Genomic DNA, 13198 nt, shown 5'->3' on the forward strand with positions numbered 1-13198 from the left:
ACAAGCTGTATGCACGCTATAGGTACTAACAGCAAGAGCGAGGAAGAGCCTGCTTGGGACTTTCTGCTAAATGCACTAGGGCTTTGTAAGGCCTGCTTGTGGGGAAGTCTGGCTCACGTATACATGCTGTGTGCAACTGCAGCAGCCTGCCATTCCTCCTGCCTCCCCCACCTCCCCAGAGATTTTTAATTTGTGGACTGATTTCAGCTAAATCTTTGACACAGCCACATCTCTATCTGTTATTATATTTTCATAAGTTTCATGAAAACAGGAAAACCAATAGTAGGATAGAAACCAAGTTTCTATGAAAGGACATGTAAAGTGTGAATTTAGCTGTATTGTCACTAGCGGAGAACCCATATAGGAGAGCACTTCGATGAATGTGTCACAACAAATTTCAAACTCTAGCTCTATAAAAAAATAGTTTTTCAGCCATCAATTGTGCAAAACCACAATAATTTGAGTATGCTGGACTCCCAGGTTCTGCTCCACGCTAATACCTGCTCTCCTTGTAATTTTGTTTGAGCCCATGCCCTAGAGATGTCCCCTCCTCTTAGGTGCACATCAGAAATGGCAGCAAGCTGAACCCACTGAGAACAAGTGTAAACCCAAATCCTCACTAATCATCGTCTTTGAAGAAACTCTCCCTGCACTGCAACCTCTCAGCCCACACAAACACACTGCCAGAGGATGACTGCATCCAAGGGAGGATTTCCACAGAGACCTGTGCAGAGCTTCCCAGGCAACAGGGCCTTTACTAAACTGACTTGGATTGCACCAAGAAACTGCTGCAGGTCTGGCAGAGGTGTGGCCTAAAAGGTCACATGTGGCCAGGGTACTGTATACCAGAGAGGGAAGAAAAGGTTCTACTGCTTTCCACTTTTCTCAGTTAATCTTCTAATTTCTGCTGGTAGGTCTATGCCCATGTGGGAAGAGGTTTTCAGGACAAAAGGGAAACAAGGCTTGATCGAGATCCCACTTCTCTAGCAAGCTGGGAAAGCCTGTTCTGCTTAAGCACTTCTAGACATTCCTTCTAAGTTGAGGTAGCTCCAAAAAGAGCAACCTTAATGCTTTTCAAATACCATTCCCCAGCCTTGCCTTAAGGGCTCTGGCTAAAGTAAGCAACATCAGAAACATCTTAGAAAAAAAGTGTAAGTCATGTGGAAGCAGGTCTTTGGTATTCATGACCAGATGCTGTCCTTTTTATAGCAGAACACCTGTTTTCTACTTCACAAGTATTCTCAATTTCTAATAGTATAAGACACAAGAAAACTAGATCCACCGTGGTCATCTGATCTATTGTACCAGCAAACATGCATCCCAACTCTGCTGGCATTCTTAGATGCTTCAGTAGCATCCACTACATATAGGATATTTACTGGTCTTGAAGTAATTTTAAGAAGCAAATTTTAATGTAATTTGATGACATTTTGATGAGTCACACCATTTTGTTACATATTTGCATCAGCCCTTTTTTTTTTTAAATTTTTTCTAAAACTGTGCTATGAGTTTTTCAAACATCTAATTAGGGGATAATTGCCGTGAAAAGCTCCAATCTGTGCCCCTTGATTCTACACATATACACGGAGGCTTGACTTCAGCATCAGGGCTTTAAACATGAAAATAGACAAGGGACAGGCAGAAAGGAGACAAACCCCAGGATGACTAAGAGAGCATTCTACATGTTGGTTGTTGTGATTTTTATTTTTTTCTTCCCTTTCTCCTGAATTTTTCATCCAGCTCTCACCCATTCACAGCATGGTGCGATGACAGGTGAATCTTTTCTTGGCAGAGCTGAGAAACTAGAAACCTTAACTTCACAATTTTAGAAAGAGTCCCTTCAGTCACACTAACACTGCTCAGTGTGATGTTGGAATACAGCTGGGAACTAATGGGTCAGAACAAAAAATTTTCCCCACACTGGAAAAAAGTATGTATTTCTGTTGATTGCTTCATTTCATTCCAAAGTGCATGAGGGAGAGTTCTTGTCAATAAGATTTCAAGAAAAGGAAAAAAAAAAAAAAAGAAAAGGAAAAAAAGGGCTGAGACTTTCTATATTTAGTATCTTCTGCCTTTTGGCACATTTGCTGCTTAAAATACCTAAATGCACTTATCGGGGGGGTGGAATCGGTATTCTGCTTTTTACCATCCAATTATCCAAGCAGCAAGATAGGCAGACAAGTGCAGTTTGATATTCCCTGACAGTTGTTTGCTGAACACACAGCATGTAAATGCCCGTTTGCAGAACACAGCACGGTTGGCTGCCTTTGGGTCAGCACGTAGCCAAGGTGCTTGGCAGCACACCCAGCCGTGCCAATGCTCAGCCCAGAGAGCCAGCAGTCTGGAGATCAGTACCACTCCTGAGGCAAAGAGATGGTGCCCCCATTCCCCTTGGGCAAAGCAGAGTGAACAGGGCCATAGGCCACCAAAGACAGCAGCAGGACATGCACAAGGAGAGGGGATGTGCATGCCCAAACCCTCATCCCAGGACACCTCTGAGCAACTGGTATGCACAACCTATCCTCATTCCTGGATTAAGATGCAAGTTATTTCTTAAGGGAATGTAGGACTATGCTTACTCTGTCTCTTTTAAGCATTGCCCCTGCTTGGTGTCTGTTGGGCAGCCTGGTGCCCAGCACAGCTGAAGGCCTGAGCTGGGAGCCTCTGCAGCCTGAAGGGGTTTGGTTGTCACAACCAGCCATGTTTGGTGCCTGCATCTCTGAGGAAAGCTGCTGATGGCACTTCAGAATTGTGCTGCCCACATGCATTAAGGCATGCAACCTGGCTTACTCGAGTTATGTTTTGGACCAGGATCTAAGGACAAGTTTCCTTGTGTTGGTTCTGAGTTTCAACCTTCTTTGTGTGTGACTAATCATCAGGGCTTCGTGAGACTGACTCAATCTTCCCTTCAGTATAAACAATACTAGTAGCAAGTAACTACCTCCAAGCATGAGGCAGATTTTATGACTACACATGAAGCTGCTGAGAACTATTGGTTTAAAGTACTGAGCCATATCCTTTTAACAGGAGAGCCCTAAATCTAAGGTAGAAATTATTCTTAAAGAGCAGCATAACAACAAATATGGATTTGCAAGGGCAGCTCTAGGCACAGTGATCTAGTCTCCCTTTCCTACAGAGTAATAGGGCTTGGTAAGCAGTGGGTGCAATGTCTTGACTCCAATGAAGCTTTTGACATTTTGACATGTGACTCATGATATTCAAGAAAAGATTGTCTAGATGAACCCACTGTGGGATAATAACATTTGGTAAGAAAAACATTTCTTTAAAATAGTTATAATTATTTCATTGCCAGTTGAAAGGTGTATTGAGTGGATCCTACAGGTGTTCACTGGAGGGCCCAGCACTAGTCAGTGTTTCCATTAGTGACTTGGATAATGGAATAAGAGTATACTTATTAAATCTGCAGATGACATCAAGCTGGGAGGGACTGAATACACTAGAGGACAGAAATAGACTACAAGAAAATCACAGCAAATTGGACAAATGATCTGAGAACACAGGATGAAATTCAACCAGAACATATTCATGTAATTAGACTTAAGCAGGAATAATCAACTTCATAAATACAGAAAAAGGAACAGCTGTCTAGGTGGCCATTCTACAAAAAGGAGCCTGGAAGTTACTGCACGTCACAATCTGAAAAGCAATAAAAAACCTGTCTCGCCACCACAAGAAAAATGAGTATCATGTTGGGTATCTAATGTCAGTCTGACAGACCTGTGATGTAGGTTTTTCCCTGAGGATCATGTCCAGTGTTGGGTGTCCCACTTTGAGACAGAGGCCAGTTGTAGAGAGCCCGGGGGATAAGAAGGGGAATGGGCAAAGATTTAGGATCCACAGCCAACAAGAGCAAACAGAACAGACAGAGGATGTCTAGATAAAGAAAAGACCACTGAGGGAGCACACCATAACAGTTTTCAAATATCTGAACAGCTGCTACAAGGAAAAAAGTAATCAGTTTTCCATGCCTGTGGTGAATAAGAGGCAATAAATTCAACTTCAGCATGGAAGATTTGGGTTACTCTGTTAAGAACAGGGAAGCACTGGAGTAGATTGCCCAGAGTTCAGTCAAAATATTGTCAAGGGCAAAGGAGGTGCAGCTTGACATGCCTGGGGCAAGGAGATGGACTAGATGATCTCTCAAAGCCCCTTCCAATCCTATTTCCATAACTTTTTTGATCAGCAGTAGCAAGTTTAAACAGAAGCTGTTCACAGAACTCTGCATTCCCCCTCTCTAATATGAGATATTTTCCACAATGAAAAGGGAGAGTTTGGAAGTTTTTACAATACAGTAAAACACACACACCATTCCCACAGGTTCAGCAAATCTATTTTCTAAATATGTCAGACACACATTTAGGTGCTCTCAACCCTATATGGAACAGAGCCTGGGACATTAATTTTTCAGCAACAAAACCACAGTCCTCTTCTAACAAGCCTGTGTAAATTTTCCTAGGGGTGACTACAGAGTCTCGGATCCCTGTAGTTCTCTGCACGTGCCTTCCTCGCTCCACAGTCCTGGCCAAGGAAACTGTTTACATCCCAGGCTCACTGGTCTGCACAGTTCCAAAAATAGAGAGTTTTTGGGGGTTGTTTTATTTATGTTTTCCTGTGGAAACTTCTCATACACTAAATCTAATGCACTCAAAAAAAAATTAAGGTCATATTTAGAAAGATTATAAAACCCTAAAAACCAGTGTCAGTCTCAGACTCCAAGCATAGGACCAGTGGTAATTATTGTTTGCAACACCTGTATTTGAAGTCAGCCCCCCATCTCTTTATGAGAAGAGGAGAAGTCCTTCTGCCAAGAACTAGAGCTGTTGCAGGACCTATTTTGCAGGCAGATGTCACACTGTTCTTCTGGAGGGCAGAGCATGCTCATGGTAATGGGAAGGGAGCATGTGCTGGGAACACCATGGGTTATGGAAGTGTACACTACCAAGAGGAGAGGAGTGGTGACAGGACTGTACCTAACAGAATTAGGGCACACAAAGACATATTACTTCCTTCTTAAGCAATCATAAAACTTTCCTGATGTTATGATCAGAAGTGCATGAAACATGCCCTCCCATGCCATAGATGTGTCTCATATGGACCCATGGCGATTCTCACCAAATTGAAGGTCAGGCTCCCTATTCAGTCTGCCAGCGATGAGGATCATTAAGGCCATTCTGAGATCCACCATAAATTCACAGACCAGCACCTAGCAAAGTCAATAAGTAACATATTTTGATGCTAAAGAGCTTCTGAGAGAAGCTGTCAGCAGGCCCCAATTGTCTCAGCTCCTCCTGTGAGGACTCACCTGAACCCTTCACCTGGCTGAAGGGTTTTGCCTCCCTGCACTCTGGCTCTGTCTGTCTAGCAAGGGGCTAGTGCTTCTGCCCACTGAGCACCCCCACCTCCCACAGAGTTACAGGAAAGGAGGGCACAAGGCACCTCCTTAGGGGCTGGTCAAGCAGGGAATAGAGTAACTCCTGCTGCACCTCATCTGGGGAGATGTGGGTCCCTGCAGCCTGTCCAAGTGTCTGGGACAGGACACAACTATGATTTTCTTATCAACAAACTCAGGCGGGAAATGGGGACCTGTGGGGCAGAAGACTATCTCTGTGGCTGGCCATCCTTCCTCTCCCATCTCTTGCCCACAGCAACCCCCAGCAATGCTCCCAACACCGGCTGTGCCCCTGCTTCTTGAGTTAATTACAGTAATTATACCTGCACTCCTCAGCTCCAGCTCACTTCTGTTGTCACTTACGTGCCCATTCATTTGCAAATCAAATCTCTCCCTGGATTTTTTAAAAATAAAAGAAGTAGGGAGAGCAAAGATACAAATGAAGAAAGAAACTGTGATTCCTGCAACAACATAACAGAAATTGAGGAGCCATTGAGCAGCACCAGGTGTTATATTTAGTGCCCCTGTGAGGGCTAAGGGCTGGTCCCAGCTCTGACAGACAAGTCTTTGCTGGGTTACAGCACTAAGCCAGAGTGGGGAATAAAGAATGAATTACATCAGCCTTCCCCAGTGACTGCCAAATTGTCTCGATCAAGGTTCACCAGAGAGCTCAAGACACTGCCTGGTGCTTGAGAGCTCACTTGCTGAAGGGCAGGAGAGCTTCCTGGGTACCTACTGTTCCCAGCACAGCAGGATGCCCACATGGGCACTATAAGCCTCCAGCAACTGCTCTTCTCAGTGTGGGTCCTACTCATTTCTTGGGCAGGTTTTATACGGACAAGGTGCTGCAGGATCAGCTGTGGAAACAAATCTCTTTTCATGCCTGAGAGGCTTTCCAGCAGTGACTCTTGAAGAGCCATGGCCAGACGTAAGCATGCAGTAAGCATGCAGTTCAGCTCGCCTCTCTGCTAAGGATAAATTTGAGGTCAATCCTCTGAGCAAAGAGTGGGGGGAAAGGGTAACCAGAAAAAAATGGGCAGAAATGGCTTCCTAATTGTTTTCAGGTGCTCTGAAGAAGAAGTTGAAGCAAGAAGAGGAAGCTGTGATGTGCCCTGCCATCTGATACTGGGACCAATGTTGTACTGCTGCCGTGCAGCAACAAAGAGCGGATGGGTTTTGTCACCCAGCACTGCGTGTACAGCCTTGAGGAGAAAAAACCAAAACTGTTACATTTGCCTTTTACTGCCAAGGGATATAGACAGTGAAAGAGAGCAAGGAGCAAAGAGACAGCCTGGTTCCTTTGCACTAAATGCAGCAGTTTAATTATGCTGCACTGAAGCATTTTCACACCAGCCGTTACACCAGTGGTTCAGTGTAGCCACACACTTCTGAGCCTGTCCACGGTATCCCAGACAGCAGAATTTCCCACTGTGTGATGTTTTGACACTTCAACATCAGGGCTGATTTCTCTCACTGCACATGCTGGAAAGGCAGCCCAGAGGCTGCAGAAGTCCAGGAGGTTGAGAAGGTGAGGATAAACGAACTCCTTGATAAAGTATTAGAAGTATTTAAGAAGACTGAAAGTAGGTGATGTTTCCCATTACCAGAGTAACATCGTAACAGAAGATGATTCTTATCATTGTACACTTTGTACACAAAACATTGCATATCTGCATAGGCAAGAGAGCGCTTCTAGAGAATGGACAGGAGCATAAGGTAGAGAGGCCTTCTGAATACCATGGGCAGGCAGAGACGTAGTCAGAGAAACATGTCAGAGCTGCAAAACATTTCTATTTGCAGTTAATATCTAACTGGAATTTTTTTAGTGACATGAAAGCAACAAATTCATTTTAATACAACAAATGGAAAAATGCAACCCCCCCCAAAGTAATGCCTTGTTTCCAGACAAAAAATATGAAATGAATACTGCACAGATGTGAGCAACATGTAACTGCAGAATGACAAATGAGAGAGTCTCCAAGTCCTTTAGATGACGTGCTTGAAAGGGTTTTCCATCTCCCAGGAGGCTGATTGCTGGGGGAGGAGAGAGAGGGCCTGCAATTAGGTTGATTAAAATAGTGGTCCCAGCATGGTCTGTTCTTCACTGTTGCCAGGAGACTAGAAGGCTGGGATGAATAGTTCAAACTTTTTGTAGCAAAAATAGGTGTTTACTTCCACACTGTATGATCTTGGCCCTCTCCAAGGCTGAGCATTCTCCATTAGTCTACAAGAAAAAAAAACCCCAACCCAACTTCACTTTCTTAGACCTGTGTTAAGATGGATTTACCACGTTCAAAACTGTACCAATTCTTCCCTGTCTCCATCTTGCTAGCCCAGCACCAAACTCCAGGCTCTATGCTAATCATTCAGTGGCTGTTCTTTCACTTTTTGTAATATTAATCTTGTCTAGTCTTTAAGTTTACTTAGTGGACATGCAATACCCTCAGTCAGTGACTTATGCTGGAAAAGGTGGAAATAATACTTCAGGAAAGAGAAGATCTTGATGGAGAAACCAAGCCAGCCTATCTTACCAGCTTTTTCCATTTTTTCCCTCCATTTTCCCAGCTGACACAGAAGTGAAAGGAAATGCTGAGTATATTGGTGGAAGATGGTTACATTCAGAAGTGAAGCCCTACTTTTTTCTTCAAGTCCCTTTCAGTTACCACCCCAAAGCATTCTGAAAAGAAAACACAAACCCAAAACAACAACAAAACCAAAAATAAGTCTGTAGTAGTAGCTGTTCCAAAATTAAAAGCTGGAAGATCTTCATGCAATTGAAACATTTCTGTAGCCTGATTTATGTCCTTTGTTTCATGTTAAGTCTCGTCTTTCCTAAAGCAATGTCAGGCAGAAGGGAATTCACACAAGTACCTGAAAGTTTCCTGGCTAAATACTGTAATATACATGAGGCCTCCATAGTCACCACACCAAGTTTGCTTCCTCCTTGCATTTGGGTGGAGAAATGGCACTATTCACAGGGAACTGTAGCCTGAGAATGAGGACAAGCAGCAGGAATGCTACCAGAAAGTCTGGTTTGGTCCTTAGTCTTCAGCTACTTAACTAGACCCAGATTGGACACCACCCCTCTTAGTGGCCCTTCCCTGCCTTTGCTCCAACAGCAGTATTGTGAACAAGGATCTCTGGCAGGCACATCCAGAGACTCTGGAGGGACTCAGATGGGAGCATGAAAGCACAGCCACATTAGTGGAGAATACAAACCCACTATTATTAGTACTAAGAAAAGAGCCTCAGATTTCTCACCAGCACTTTAATTGAACTGTTTCTGCTTCAAACCCACCTCGACTGGATGTCAAGGACATGTTATAAAGGCAGGTCAATCCAGGTGTGAAGCAATGTAGCATAGAGATAGCAGTTCAAAGACTGCCAGAAGCAAAAAATCTAAGAACATACCCAAGAACCTTAAACCCTGCAAGCTCACAGTGGAATTACTAAATGAATTGCTTCCTGCAACCTCAGATGCTAATTTACTTGTGAGTTTTAACTTTTTTACTTAACATCCTTCTGTCCAAAATAAAGTAAATCTAATTTAATGCCCCATCACAGACTCTAAGCATCTTTTGCCTTGAAAGCTTTTGCTGCTAGCCAGTACCTAGACACCATATCAGGAATCTATCCACCCTTCAACAAAGGCTACTGAGAGGGTAAGAGACTCCAGAGAGATGCACTACCATGTTAACATCATCCAACAGATGCTTCTCAGGTTCATTTCCTTACTTTGCAGGAAGGGAGAGCCAGCCATACAGCTCAAGGGTGCTTTTTTAGCTTATCTTCAACAATTCCTATCTATTTACAAACTCTTCTTGGATACCAGCCTCCTAGTCTTGCTTATACTCCTTTGATCTTCCATGTGCAATTTAAGAAAGATATTAATCGACTAGAGAGCATCCAAAGGAGGGCAACAAAGATGGTGAAGGGCCTTTGAGACGCCATATGAGGAGTGGCGTCTGTTCAGGCTGGAGGAGACTGAGGGGAGACTTCATTGCAGCCTACAACTTCCTTGTGAGGGAAAGAGGAGGTACAGACACTGATCTCTTCTCTGTGGTGAGCAGTGACAGGACCCAAGGGAATGGCCTGAAGCTGTGTCAGGGGAGATTTAGACTGAATATTAGAAAGGGGTTCTTCACCCAGAGGGTGGTTGGGCACTGGAACAGGTTCCCAAGGAAAGTCGTCACAGCACCAAGCCTGACAGTGTTCAAGAAACATTTGGACAATGCTTTCAGGCACTTAGTGTGACTCTTGGGGATGGTCCTGTGCAGGGCTAAGGGTTGGACTTGATGATCCTTGTGGGTCCCTTCCAACTCAGTATATTCTGTGATTCTGTGATCTTGGGTATTGCTCCTCTGACATTGTTTGTTCCTCAAGTTTCTGAAGGGTCCTTGTGGCTAAGATAAATGTCTGCCCCATTTGTTGCAGCATTAGGCATGGAGGAGCCCAGGGAGGGAGGGAGGGAGGGAGGAAGGCAGGCAGGCAGGCAGGCAGGCAGGAAGGCAGGCAGGCAAGCAGGCAGGAAGGACTTAAGTATGGGCTTACTACAGAACCTGAAAAAGTCAAGACTGCTTTGTAGGGTCCGTATAAACAAAAGTTGTTATTTAGCATCTTGCCAGAAAAGCAGGTGGTGAATTTACAGAACTATGCCTCCAAAAACAGTTTTGCCACAAATTCCTATCACTTCACGAAAGCTCTTTCCTTCCACCTTGATGACCTTTGCCACTGACGGTAGGAGAGGAGGATATTTGTCTCAGCAGATAAATGGCTTCACAGATCCAGAGAAATCTGTGAAGTTATTGAGTAGCTGACACAAGGGGATTAACAAGAGCATGGGTTATCTTCATAATAAATACAGTCTGCCACGGCCCTCCATATTTAAGAGCAGCCTCTCAGGGTCAATAGGCTTGGTAGCTTTGGTCAGTCAATAAGACCTAGTACTAGTCTCAGCAAAAGTGTCAGATGCTGCTTAATAAAACATGGTTTATGTTTTGAGTCTCCCAGAGGCACTTCTACAGCAAGCTTCTCCTCACATGGCCAAATCCTTTGGAAGCTCAGGGAGGAAAACAGAGGTGACGGTGTGCCAAGAGGCAGAAACGTTTTAAGCCTGTGTGAGGAATTGTGCTGATTTCAGCTGGGATAGAGTTAATTTCCTTCATAGTGGTAGTACAGGGCCGTGTTTTGGATTTGTGCTGGACACAGAGTTGATAATATAGAGATGGTTTTGTTACTGCTGAGCAGTCCTTTCACAGAGCCAAGGCCTTTTCTGCTTTTCGTACTGCCACACTGGCAAGGAAGTTGGAGGTGCATGGGAGGCTGGGAGGAGACACAGCCGGGACAGGTGATCCCAACTGGCCAAAGGGATATTCCATACCATATGACATCATGCTCAGTATATAAATCTGGGGGGAAAGAAGGAATGGAAAGGTTTGGAGTGATGGCGTGATTGTCCTCTCAGGTAACTGTTATGTATGATAGACCCTGCTCTCCTGGAGGTGACTGAACACCTGGCTGCCCATGGGAAGCAGTGAATTAATTGTTTTGCTTTGCTTGTGTGCATGGCTTTTGCTTTCCCTGTTAAACTGTCTTTATCTCAACCCATGAGTTTTCTTGCTTTTACCCTTCCAGTTCTCTGCCCAGTCTCTCTGCTGGGGGAGTGAGCGAGTAGCTCTGTGGGGCTTGGCTGCTGCTTGGGATGAAACCACAACAGCAATGCACAGTATCACAATTCCTCTCAGTGACACGGGGTGAGGAGGAATACAGGCAGGCAGAAACCTCCGTAGAACACAGCTCCCTCCAAAAGCCTGTGCATTGCTTTGCTTCTCTCACATCTTGTCACACTCATCCTCAGCTGCCATCACACACCATCCCATGCCCACAAACAATATACAAGACAGGATGAAGGTACGCTCATGTATTCATTGTCAGGCTTGCAAAGAAATCCAAGGAGAAATCCCCTGTCATGCATTCAAAAGCCACCACCACCTCTAGGAGCAGGAATTCCCTAGCCACCCTTCCCTTGGCTTTTTCCTAGAAAGAGAAACAGGGTAATACTTGCCTTTCTCCAGGTCACCAGACTAAACAACCCTCCTCCTTGGGACACCCTCCCTGCTCTGGGTTCTGCCCCCTGCCCCCTCTCCCCTTCCTTCTCCACATAGCCCATGTGTCACACCAAATGAGCTACCAAAGCCTTCAGCAGATGCACTCGTTAACTTCAGAAAGAGAAAAGGCAACCAGAATCCAGAGCTGCAATCTCCTTATAATTTGTAATGAGTTGATGGGAAAATATTTCTGCCTGATTAGAATCTTTAACAAGCTCCAGATTATTATGAGTGGAATCTGGCTGGCCTTCCATTTTGTCCCATCCATGATGGCAGGGCAGCTTCTAGTATTCCCCACGTATCTCTTACCCTCAGCCTAGCAGGAAGAGGTATAGTCACTCTTCACCCATCTGTACCACACTCTGACAACAGTAAAAGAGAAATACTGCTGGTATTAATATATCAGTCCTTGCTGTAATTCAGAGTTAAACTTTCTGCTGCTTGGGAAAAAACTTTAGTCACCAGTGATGTCACCAAAGACGTCAGCCAAAGACACTGAGTCATGTTGCACCACTGTGCTTGGGGGTTTTGAGACCCTTTAATCAGTGCTTGGAACAAAGCTGCTCTTTCTCCATTGTATTTTACATATTAAAAAATTTTCCCCCTGAAGCAATGAGTACTGTTGGATAATCCCACTAGCAGAGGAAAACTGCAAAATACGTATTTACAAAAAAGCATGCAGTCAATACTGCATGGTAAGCACAGGGCTGAGAATTCCCAAGGCTGAAATGCACCTCAGGTGCTGTCACACTTTCTCCAGGTATTCTTCCTGCTGGCAGCTTCAGGAAGAGACAGAGAGGCCAGGACAGGGAATGTCCCGTCATCCCTGCAGGGTGCATCTACAAGGCTGCTTTCTGTATCACATAGATAATTTTCTTGTCTTCTTTCATCTCGGGACTACAGATGTCCCCACAAGACCCTGTCCCTCAGCAGCCTCCATGTTCCCCCAGCACTGGAGGCCCACCAGACAGTGGTGATCAATCAGAGAAGACAGCCCCTCTCCACCTCATATATAAAGTCTGGGACTTTATACAATGAAGAGTCCTCCACCTTCATCTCTTGTCTATTTGTCTCCATATCAAGGCCCTCCACTCTGCCTCCTCCAAGTTTTTCAGCCAAAACCCTTGCAGACCTCATTCTTGACTCCCTCTCCAAAAGTCATGCCAGCCAGCAGTTTCCCTCATCAAGTTATTCTTTCCTTTACAGTGACCAGCAACATCTTGTCTCTGCCTTCCCAACAGTCCTTTCTGTAGCCCAAACACCAGGTCAGTGAGGGGGAGGGGACAGGAAAGGTTCTTCAAATCCAAATTACTTTAAAACACAACCGATGCACTTGGCATGGAAATTGTTTTAATAAGTTAGTCCCATATAAACACAAAGCAGTGAATTTTGAATGAGTGGTAGTGTGGAAGAGAGTACCTTTGTATAGATAAGTTTTCCCCACCCTGGAGCTAAGTTTCTCTTTCTATGCAAAGTATTTATAATGCACAGTTCATTCTTCTATACCTCTCTGGAAATGGGTCAGAGGATTCAGGGGTCTTTGGTGGTCTTGATCCCCCCCCACACTGGATTGACCTCTGGTCAATAGTCCATGCTCATTTTTTGACCTCATTCCTGCACTTGTGCTGTACCGTGTTGTGCTTATCTCCAAAAGTCAGGACAAGGACATTTGTCCCAGAAA

The sequence above is a fragment of the Myiozetetes cayanensis genome, unplaced genomic scaffold, assembly GCF_022539395.1.
Source record: "Myiozetetes cayanensis isolate MyiCay16 unplaced genomic scaffold, myiCay2020 scf6-25, whole genome shotgun sequence".
NCBI lineage: Eukaryota > Metazoa > Chordata > Aves > Passeriformes > Tyrannidae > Myiozetetes > Myiozetetes cayanensis.